The sequence below is a fragment of the Bactrocera latifrons genome, unplaced genomic scaffold (assembly GCF_001853355.1).
Source record: "Bactrocera latifrons isolate USDA-ARS-PBARC rearing strain unplaced genomic scaffold, ASM185335v1 scaffold_161, whole genome shotgun sequence".
NCBI lineage: Eukaryota > Metazoa > Arthropoda > Insecta > Diptera > Tephritidae > Bactrocera > Bactrocera latifrons.
Window position 1 is genome coordinate 520,508 of NW_017535086.1, and position 12,512 is coordinate 533,019.

The following is a 12,512-nucleotide window of genomic DNA, read 5'->3' on the forward strand; positions in this document are numbered from 1 at the left end:
AATTTCATTTTCTAGATTACGCGGCACTTAGTTAAATTAATATCGATTATTTTAAATGCTTTGCAGCGACGAACGCAAAATTTAAATTCCTCTACGAAATTGTTGAGAGTGGAACGCTTTTGTCGAGTTTTCTTAGTTTTCGAATAAACACAAAAATTTGTTTCAAGTTTTTAAGTTGAAATGCACTATATTATGAATATAAAAAAAATAGAAGAAACGATTCTTTTACTTATTGCTCAAGCAGCTCACGACTTGGGTCTTTGACCACGTATCCTCTGAAATACCCCCTTCACAGGGTTGTGCGCTGGGTTGGGTGCCCGCCACGTAAAAAGCGCACGAAATGGAAGATGAGTCACCATTGCATCCCGAAAAATTATGGTTTGGTGCGGTTTATTGGCCAGCGGCGTCATTGGTCTATAATTCTTTCGTGAAGATCACGACCAGCATCTTACTGTGAATGGGAATGCGTACCGCTGATAACCGAATATTTTTGATCCCAGTTAGATGATATGGAGTAGGTAAATATGTGGTTTCAACAGGACGGCGCCAAAAGTCATACACTGAATGTCACAATCGATTGGTTGAAAACCAAGTTTGGTGAACGTGTTTTCTAACGAAATGGCCCAGTCCATTGGCCGCCTTGGTTGTGCAATTTGACGCTGTTATGTCCTGTTGGGCTACGTCAGGTCTATGATCTATGCCAACAAGCCAGTGTTTCTCACATAATGGCATAAAGTGTACTTTCACATGAATAAAGAATTTCATTGATATCCCAAACCGTTTTTCTTTTATTACAAAAAAAAAAAAAAAAAAAAAAAAAAAAAAAAAAAAAAAAAAAAAAAAAACTTTTGTAGTGCTCTTATTTAAATACCCGTTATATTGAAATCGGTTCAAACCACAAAATTTAGTATATCTGTTATAAGCTGAAATATTTTTGAAGTAATTAAACCCAGTCTTTTGAGAATTTTTTTTTCTGGTTTCATATTTGCCTAACAACATTTTGCTGATCACGACTAGGTTTTGGTCCCTACTGCTCTCATTTTGATCTATCAGCCCCACCTTGCAGATGTGTGTAGCTACCTAAACTGTGATCATTGTATTTTCTGCCGCTATACACATGAGTTTTACAGTTTTGTATCCCGATTTATCATTCAATCCTTCTTGCCATTCCATTTTCCAAATCGCTGAAAGTTAATGCCTGGTTTTACCAATGCCATTCACGTTATTGAATGACAGTCGTACACCACTCTTGACAATCTCATTCATTATCTCATTATTTGTCTTTGTGGCCTAGCACCCAGTAGAAGTGAGGTCGCTTGTCCCTGATGACACCCTCCACTGCTGCGCTGCTTCCTTACACATTTCTGGCCGATATATAAGACGATATTACTATTGTACGTACTCTAACAGAATAACTTAGAGCTTTCACAAGACACTCCTCTCAAGGTTAGGTACGATTGGTTAAGGGTATAGGAAAGGCTTTTTCAGTAAAGATGCGCAATGTTTTTTCTGGAGTGCGCTGCACCCTTTTGTTTCCTGAATACTACATTAATTTTAACTTTGAATCAAAAAATATTTACTGTTAGTGTTCAACCTTTCTGCTGTTTTTAGGGTTAATCAAACTTTGAATCGTTATTCATATTACTACCATGTATGTAAATATGCGAGACATGTTTCCTCTTGGAGAAGGAGGTGCCAAAAGTCATTCCGCTGACGATAATCCACTATAATGTATTTCTAACAGGCAATGAAGTGCAGAAAGTTCGAACAATTTTCGGATAATTCGGTGAATATGAAAAGAGAATCGAATTTATATTAGTAGTTTGGCCATTGACATGGATTTGCTACAAGTGCGTCTAGTTTAGTGCGTTTGTTTTTCGCCTGCAAATATATTATACAATATTCATTAAGTGGGCACACACTGCTTTGAAATTATTATATGAGCTCGTTGAAAGTTGGTTAGATTAAACTAAAAAATATATGCTTTCTATTCTGGACTGCAATTTTCTAATTATATACATACTTACTACAAGGAGCGTTCCAAAGTAAACAATAAACTTTTTGAATCTAGCCGCACCTCGATTGTGGAGTGAGCATTTCTTGGCATTTCATTGATTGGAAGAGAAGTTATTGCGTTTTAAGTGTCAGTATGTTTGGGTTATCGGTATGAAAATGAGCTTCGAACAAGGAGCCAAGATTAGATTTTATTTTAAAATTGGTAAAACTTTTACCGAAACGTTTCAATTGATGAAACAAGTTTATGGCGATGATTGCCTATCCCGTAGCAGCGTGCACGAGTGGTTTCAACGTTTTCAAAGTGGTCGTGAGGACATAAATGACGATCAACATGTGAGCCCATCAAAATCCGTGATCACAGGCAATTCTATCCAAACTGTGCGTGAATTCAACAAAAATTATCCGAAATCATCATTGAAAGACGTTCAACGGCATACTGGCAGCCGGCCAACGAGCTAAAACACTCATACGACATGTTTTTGAACCGTGAAGAAAGCTGTTTTGAAGCAGAAGTAGAAGGAGACTATTTTCAATAAAATAAATTGATTTTGCCGAAAAAATCATTTTTTTTTTTTTTTTTAAGTCTTCTTATATTTTAGCCCGAAAATTGACATTTCATTTCAAATAACGAATTTTTTTCATAGTGAGGAGTATGGAGAAGTAAAACGATTTCTCGCTTAGCCAACCCATATTTTCTAGTCTTTAAATACATATAAATATTATGCAAAAAATTGAGATATGATGAGCCTACACTTTGTTTATTCGAAAGAAAAATTCTATGAACAAAAATGGTAAGTATTTGCTTTAACTTTGATTGAACTATTGGATCAAATTGAAAGTCGGTCCGATTTGCATTAGGCTATCCCAATTAAGGGTCTTTCAAGTCGACATCTACTATACGTCGCCAAAATGTTTTTGGACGTCTGCAATTGTAATAAATAATGAGCTCTGCAATCCTCATCTTCTTTTCTGCGTAGTGTATGCCTTTGCTAGGCAAATCAGGCTACATTTTTAATGTAAGCTCTATGGGTAGTTTGTAGGTTTTTTCCAGTAGATATTGGTTTGAGATGAAACGATACCACTAGTTCCCTAATATGTTTAATAAACATGAGTTTGCAAAAATAGCAGTTTTCCTATTAACGTTTTTGTTAAGTAGCAGGCTTCGTAACCGCGAGAGTATATTTAGATATAATTTAAGAGATAGATTTAAAGGAACAGATTGTCTTAAAGTGAACAAACGCACCACCCGATTTATTTATAGGGTTAGCAATGTATTGTGCGCAATCTCCAGTGGCGGTATTTAAGTTCTTAAGATAACATATTTCTGATATACGCGAAATCATTTTATCATATACAGTTAATTACACAGATCCACTGTCATTGTTGCTAGATTACTAGAGATGAATACGGTCTTAGCCACGTTAATTTTTAGGCCCATCTTGCCAGCATACTCCTCAAATCTACATATATACATAGATTCCTTTGCAAGTCTGATTTTTTACTGTTAGAGTGCAATATCATCCGCGAAAGTCACTTCTTCGAGATGTTCCTAAATGTTCCAAGGTATACCGTGTTTGCTCATTAACGCTAAAAAAATATCGTCCAAAAAACAATGATAAAGAATCGAAGTGACATAAGAAAGCCATACTTTATGCCAGTTTTCGTAGAAATTGTGTCCTAGAGATGGTGAATCGTAAGTAAGTAAGTGGTAAGTAGTATTGATAGGAGATTTTAACGAAGTTGCACCTGGATGACAAGTTTTCAAGTGTTTCTACATTATTCGAATATCTGAGAACACGAAGACAAGTCAAACGATTAACAAAAAATCAAAGCAGTTTCCATTAAAAAATTGTGATAAAAGTTGTACAGAGTTATTGGCATTTGACATTTTAATTTCTTAGTTGGAGAGGCATCATCTGCACACACAGAACCAGATCACGAGAAAAGATGCGCATACAAAGCTCAATATTTATTGTGCAGTAAAAAATGGAAACCTGCAACATAAATATTGGAAATAATGACAACAAACCATCCTGTCCACGACGAAAAAGGATGTCAGCAACAATTGTAACGACCGAATGGCTAAATGCACGACCAAGACAAAGATGCCGGGGATGGGAGGTGAAAAACCGGTTAAGGGAGAATGTGCTGGCGATGCTTTGGAGGCGGCGACCACAATGATAAACAACACGTAACGGAAATAAAAAGATCAACATTTTTATACAAGCAATGCAGAAATTTGCTCAACGTAACGGCGGAAGCATTGTTTTTGTTTTTGAAGGGAACTATGCAATAAAAACTGAAAAAACAGTGTGTACAAACATATGGGCAAGTGGGCATGTTGAATTTGTAAAATTTTCCAAACGAATATTCCAAAAATAAAAAAAGGCAAACAAAGGAATTCGCACAAAAGTGAACGTGCAATCAAACAGCACAAAGGATGGACAGACTGTGTCGCTAACGTTAGTGTGAACGTGTGTGTGGACTATTGAGGGCGCCTGTTTGTGAAGTGGGGTGGCGGTTAGCAAGGAAAAGCGAGCGGTAGGCGTTTTTCGGTATTCGCTTGTGTAAAAAATAAGATCCTTACTATAAAAGTTTCAGCCTCAAAGGCAATATGGGAGTGAGGGCAGCTGTTGGTCTATGGAATCCAAGCGGCCAAACATTGTCCGCTCTCTGTCTGTGCTGGAAGTGGTTGGGCATACGGTAGAGCGCCGCCAACGCTTAGGCTGGCGGCGGAAAGTGGACAGCTGCCGAGCCAATGGTTGCATTCAAAAATGTTGACACCAATATGAGCGTGCACACGTTCCAGGCAAATTTTTACCCCCGTGGTTTTATTTGCAAATTGCTGTTGGCATTTTTAATACAAGTGGCGCGCGGTCGATTCGTATTCAACATTTTACCTTTTTGGTCATTTGAACATTGAAAATACATATTTGACTTTCACTGTGTGCTTCCCTTGCAGATATCTAGATTTTTTTTTTTTTTTTTTTTGAGTTTTTATTTGTCTCCTCACTCCGCTCGTGGCCGGTTGTCCTTTTTGGTGTACCAATAAAATTGTATCATTTTGTGGTTGTTTCGCTGCCTTTGCGTTCGGGAATGTATGCTCGTCACTCACATATTTGCACAATTTGCTTATAGAATGCCAGCATTGTGTTCCCTCCGTTAAGCATGGAGACTGGCTTTTACAAATATTTAAAGGAAATTGCCGCAAAATCTCAGGCACACGAATAGTGTGTGCCCGTGGCATGCTGTGCACCTTCACTTGCAGGGTGTTGTTGGGTTTTGTTAGATCAGGCGAATATATTGAAATTATTGAATTAATATTTGTCAATTTATAATAACAAGACACCCTTTAAAGGAATTTTGTTTCAATATACATATACATCTATATACTTTTACAGCTCCGAACTTTATTTTAAGGCCGCTTTTAGTTAAGGAAATACCAGATTTAACTTCATAGTGCGTAATGAAAACAGGGTTACGTATATCCCTATAATCCATGAGGCTATGGAGGCTTTGCATATTATTTTTGTACAAAGAACTCTAATAGAGAATATTTATTAGAAAAATATTTTATTCCACTTCCGATTGGCCGAATCACTAGCTTAATTCGTTTGTAGAAGGCGAACATGTTTACAAGGTGAGTGTCTGTCGAAAACTGATAACCCGAACAAGGTTTGCCATGAAGCTTTTAATACCCAAAAATAAAACGCGTAAGGTGCTGAACCGATTAAGCCACCTCCGCCTGTTGGAGTATACGCAAATTAGTACTCCAACTCAGTTTTGGTGGTAGTGACCTGAAGTTTTGCACATAGATTCGCTTCCAAAAAAAAAAAAAAATTCATTTCGTGGAGCAGCCGACATCGGATCACTGACCGATTCAAAACAAGTTCTTGTTCGGAAAAACTTATTATTTGACAGTGGGATTTAAGAGGTAGATTTAAAGGACCAGATTGTCTTAAAGAAATTATTTGATGATCACTAAACTTAACTTCCGATCGACTTTTGAGTGATAGGCACAATACAAGGATCATTTCAAAGTAAACAGAACTTAAAAAAAAAAAAAAAATTTAACAAATGATTTTTTCGGCAAAATCAACTTATTCTATTAAAAATAGTCTCCTTCTGCTTCAATAAAGTCCAAAAGCATGTACAACGAGTGTTTTAGCTCGTTGGCCGGTATGGCCGCCAGTATGGCGGTGTAAGCCTTTGAATGGCCTCTACGCATAAACTGCATAACGCTTCCCTTTCATGGGCAATTGCATTTTTCCGAATAGGAAGAAGTCGCACGGTGCCCAGGGGAGTGGTTAATGGTTAAAATGTGATCTTTGGTCAAAATATTGTCCTTCGTATGTTGGGTTCTGAGCAATTTTTGGTCGTCAGTCAATTTGTGCGGAACAAACCGTGCATACACCATTCGTAAGTCCAAATGTTCGGTCAAAATGCAATAAATCGATGGTTTGGAGATGTTCAATTCCAAGATTTTCAATGATGATTTCGGCTTTTTCGGATTTCTGATGAATTCACGCACGGTTTCGATGGAATTTCCGGTGATCGAGGATTTTGATTGACCCACATGTTGAGCGTCATTTATGTCCTCACGACCACTTTGAAAACGTTGAAACCACTCGTGCACTCTGCTATGGTATAAGTTTTACCAATTTTAAAACAAAATTTACTGTTGGCTCTGCATTCGAAGCTCATTTTCGCAAGGATAACACGAAAATACTGCCGTGAAATTCTCACTGCACAATCCATAAAGATCGACTTCTGAACATACTATTCACAACATCATCACCTATCTTGAGGCCGAAAATTTATTATTGAATAATATTCGACTCGTCCAGCAAGAAGTGAAGAAAATATCGCAGCCATAGCTGAGCGCATTTCACGTCGCAATCTTAAATCAAAAGCGGACAAAATTCATAATTTGAAAGAGCTGAAGTTGAGCTTGTTTAAAAAGTTCCAAGAAGAATTGACACTTTCGAGCCAAATTTAGTTCAGCGATGAATTCTATTTCTAGCTCAATGGAGATGTAAGCAACCAAATTTGCCGCATTTTCATTTTTCGAAAGTTGCAATTTCACTTCGAAAAGATAATGGTTTGGGGCGGTCTTTTCAATAATGATGCCGGAGAGAACATGATCATTATCGCGCCATGAGAACTGACTGTTTGATGCCTGAAATTGAAGGTCATGATCATGACATTTGGTTTCAACAAGATGGCGCCACTTGCACTACGTCGCATCAATCAACGGATTCATTGAGAGAACATTCAGTGATCAGATAATTTCACGTTTCATGAGCTGGTTGATTGGCCATCAAGATTGATCACAAAGATAGACTTTTATTTTGTGGATATGTAAGTTCTAAAATTAAAATAAAAATTAAAAATACCACTTCAACTCAGGCTTCGAAACGATACTTCACTCGGGTCATCCGCTATTTACCAGTCGAAATGCTCGAACGAGTCATCGAAAATTGAACTGAACGAACAACCCATCTCAGACGTAGCCGCGGCCAACATTTGAAAGAGAAAATCAATAAAAAATTAACGCTGAATTATGTTATTTCGAATGATAATAAACATTCCACATAAAATTTAAAGTTTCTGTGCGGTTTTTCTTTATAAAGGTGGGGAACCTCAGAAGGAATCACCCTTTCTAATGTATGTAACTGCGAATAGTAGTATTATCGACCTATCAAGTTGTGATAAAAATTCTTTTTTGATTTTTGTTTTTAATTAACCAAAAATTTCAGCTGCGGTTTCAGTAAAATGTTGAACTATGTTTTGATTTTTCTATTTCATATGATTTAATCAAACTTCCTTTCGATTTCACCCAAGGTTTGTTTGATATATTTGTCTGTAAATGATTGTTTAATAACCAAACTTAAGTTGCGATAGAACTTTATATAATAGGGCTTTTGAAAGCATTATAGTGAAGATACACATTTTTTATTTTTTGGAAAACATATCGTAAATACATTTCATAATTCCAGGTATGTTATGCCGCAAAAATTCTACAGGACGACTTTATACTAAGTTAGTTGAAAAGCTCGCTCTTAACGTATTACTTGTATATCTTAATTGAACTGCTTATAACCGATCTATTATGGTACCTAGAACTTCTATAGAATTTGATCCTAAATGCCTTCAAGAAAACCATATAAGTGGGATAGGGTATCCCTCTTGCTAGCTCATCGGCTACGTAATAACACTATGGCCAGGCACCTAAACGAGTCTGATTATAAATTAGCCTGATGCCGAATCACGTGAGGTTTGACACTACTTACTAACTTTGAGCGCAAGTAGCGCAGATTATTGGCTGGACTACGGTTTCATAAAGCCAAACCCTATCTTTAAAGATTTCTCTATAGCTTCTTTAGTGCAGCATAAGGCAATCATCATAAAATTACTAGCACATAAACTTTCTATCAAGGGTAAGCTACAGATATTTTTCCTTATCAATAGTTTGAATGCGTGAGCTTCCAGAAGGGGAGGGTATATCAAAAGGGTTATAGCGAATAATTCTATTTTTTAGTTACAAAAGACAAATTAGTAAGTTTTAGCCACATATAAGTTTGTATGGAATCATTACAACTATACATTTCACTCAACTCCCGCAACAATCGTGATATATCGCAACACTCAGAAGTAGGAAATAACTCATTTCAGCAGCACATTCTTCATCGGTCCAAGTAAGCGAGCAGTTTGAGTAAGAGCCTTCTTTGGCTGTATTCTACGTACGTCAGAAATAACACTCGCGCTACGACGATTGTTGGTGTGAACTGTGACATTGAATGAGAACGGCAAATGAGAGTGTTAATTTACTACATCAAAGCCATTGGCGACTAATCCAAATAATGGCCAAAGTTATGTTCTGCATCTTATACGCCGTTGGGTGGGACATAACGTACATACTAATTTACGATGATATACATATAACGTTTCTTTGGAAATGGATTCCTTCGATTTTCTGAAAGGAGAGATATAACTAATATTGGAATGCAAAGGTCAAATCTTGTGTTTTGAAAATTGTATCTTAGGGCTATATACAACTCTTATTCTTACGTTTTCGTCGCGCTCCTTGGAAACGTGAGAAACCCTTGCGTTAGATGTGATAGCCAACCCGTTGGAGCCTGGAGTCTCTTCTAAAAGGGACGCAGCTTCAACGGAGTCACTTCGACATACTCGGTTTAAGAGTTCGCGTCTGTTGTTGTAGTGATGTTGCTGAGAGTGGGCATAAATGTGTATAAACCTCTATATTACTCGCCTAGTGAGGTTGGGTGCTGGGTTTAGGATCTGCCGCATAGAAACCGCTCCCAATGAAAAAGAAATATCTGCCACGGATCAACTCTTCAGACGACGAAAATTTCTTCCCAGAGAGCATTCACTTACTTATTGTCTGGGTGAAACAGCACTTTATTTTTCTTCAAACGAGTATATTTGTCATCGCTTTTGTCTCTCAGACGTTCCAATAACGCTTTGTAATAGTCGCTGCTGAAGATCCATCATTTTCCAAGGTAATACAAATTTTGAAGGTTAGGGCTAACTAAAAATCATATGGATTTAATTAAGGAAGCGTTATCTATGTGCCAAGGCATGTTTTTTTCAATTGACCTGTTATTTTATGCCTCAGTCACTGTTTCAAAGGATCACCAATCAATTTAAGAAAATATAACCAAACACGCAATAGTGTGGACGATAAAAGTCAAAATCACAACACTCAGACACTAACAACTTGATATATGTGATGCAAAAATGTACAAATACATACCAATGTTGTTGTTGTTATGAATTCTACGTTAACAGAATGAAATAGAGACAAAGTCTTTATATTGAATTCGACTGGTATATACTATAAAGCTCGGATTCGAAAATTCTGTGGATTGTGGAATTGAAAAATAATTCATGTCAAATTTCATGCACATATTTTGTCAGATAGATATAAAAATTTTCTCTACAAATCTTTGAATTTGATTATTCAGTTTATATGACAACTATATCCTATTGCTATCCGATTTCGGCGGTTCCGAAAAATGAGGGGCTTTTTAGAGAGAACAGAACATATACAAAATTTTGATATCTCACAAACTGAGGGACTTGTGTATCCTGTGTAGAAGTGTGTCCCGTTTTCTTCCATTATAATTCGATACAGTTGCCTCCAACAACAGTTTTCGATCGTACAACAATACATACACATGTATTCGTGTATAACTTCGCATGAACACATGTACATGTACACATGGGTGGTGCTTTCAAACCTCCATCTCTTTGAAATATGACACAGTCACTTCCGTTTTAAAATGATTTATTTGTGTTGATAAAAATTTAGTTATTGTCAACGTTTTATATATGTATGGTCGCACATGCCTCAAAGTGTGTAAATACATATTGTATATATGCGCAAATAGTACATTTCTATACACAGGGATACCAAGCGGTAAATTCAATCAACAGTTCGATTGCTTTTATATGGAGTTCATATTTTTCCTAACTCCCAAACAATATGAAGCGTTTCAGAAGAAAATTTGAAATAAATATAAAACACCATTGTGCCACATGACAACTTTCGCACGTCGCTGCTGCCATGTGCTCGGGCCATAGCGTTCGACGGGCATGCTGCCGTGTAACGTGAATATGTGACAATTCAACGGTGAGCGGCATTAAATTTCATTTCACAGTTGACTATGAAATATTTTAGGCACTCAAGGCCTACTAGCTACTAGAAATATGTTGAATCACTTTGCGAGATATATGTCATTTGGATGAGTGCTGCGGCTCTTCAATATTATATTTGTTGCTTGCAACACAAAACAGGAGCATAATCTAAAATCTCTTAGTGGAAGTGGGCAGTCAGAGTTGATTTTATTTATATTTTGTTGTTGTCGTATTATTTTGATTTTGCTTGTTTGCCGTTGCTGCTCAAGCCTTTGTTGTCCATTCTGTCGGTGCCCGTGCCCGTTGGTGGCTGCGGAAATTTATGGTGTAATCGAAACCGGAAACAATAACGTTTTGTGGCGAATGGCAATAAATCTTCGCTGAATAAACACAAAAGCTACATCATATTGCAAAACTGGGGCATAATTTAATACCGATGACAAGCAAAACGTGCAAATCAATATTGTTGGAAAAATAAAGAGTTGCACTATGCTGCACACACACATACATATATCCGGTCGTGCTTGACATATTACGTCTATTTAGAAGTTTATAATTTATTTTAAATTAGCAAAAAGTTATATATTGTTTTTACATTGAGGATATGACTACCAAATCTGAAGTCTGTTATATATTTTTAATGGCAGTCTCATCCGATCTGTCAACTGCGATTTTATTTTTGACATAAGCAATCATACCTTTCGATTGGAGTATTCGAACTGCCTTTGACTGTACCTTTGCAAATTTATCTTCAGTAATTCAATTCGTGGAGATTCTTGAGGTAGTAACAAAACACACATATAGTACTGTAATTTTACTTTTTATCAACGCTTAAAAGAGGATTTATTATTCCATAGGACATTAAATTTATACTTCAAGGCATTGTTTACTCTACAGGTGATTCGGTTTCAATCAGCAGACTGCCGTTCTTAATGATATTGTTAATGTTGCCGAAGTCTACACTCGCCTTGCATTTTTTAGCAGCTTGGAACAAAAATCATCATATAGTTAATGAGCGATGTTTCCTCCTCCTTTTTCGTGCTTAATACTGAAATTATGCCAAAGGAACCGGTGTGTGGAACCCTAAGGTATATTTCAAAGCAGGGAAATGGCTGTGCCAATAGTTTAGATGAAGAATCGCTATATACTAGTAGATGCCGGTTGGGGTCTCTAAATATTTTCACAGCTTCATTATAATCTGAATAGGTTCTCGACGACCTCAGCTACTCGATTCTCGCCGGATATGAATAATTTCTAATCATTATTGTTCCAGCGCAACTGACCAATGGCTGAGCCGAGATAAATAGTAACTTTGGAAATAGGGTTTATTTATAAATTATATGGGGAGATAGTTTTGAATATTTGAGCTATGGAAATATGCAAATTTGATTTTTTCCATGTTCAGATTAGAATATTGATCCAAGTTATGTTTAACTATTTTTGATTTTGTACAATTTTGTAGGATTACGTTTAAATGCTGATATAGGGATCGCAGTACAGTCCTTTGTGAAGTCAAAAAAATAAAATACCTCTATGTGCTCTTACAAGTCGACAAAGCGTGTTGTGACTGAGACAAATTTGGTGCCTAACTTCTATTTTCACTAGCTCGGTGAATCATGTGAATCGGCATCTGAAAGAGTGAGCTTACGTACGCCTTGATCTCGCAAACATCGGACAATAAATAAGGAAGTGTTGAAAAGTATTTTTCCATAGAGCATCTGCACTTGGCATCCGGTAAGATTCTCAACCTGAGAGCCAGACTAATATACCCAAGGAGAAGCTCGTATTACTGAGAGTAAATATCTCACTGGATCTCTTTAAATTGATCTTTGGCT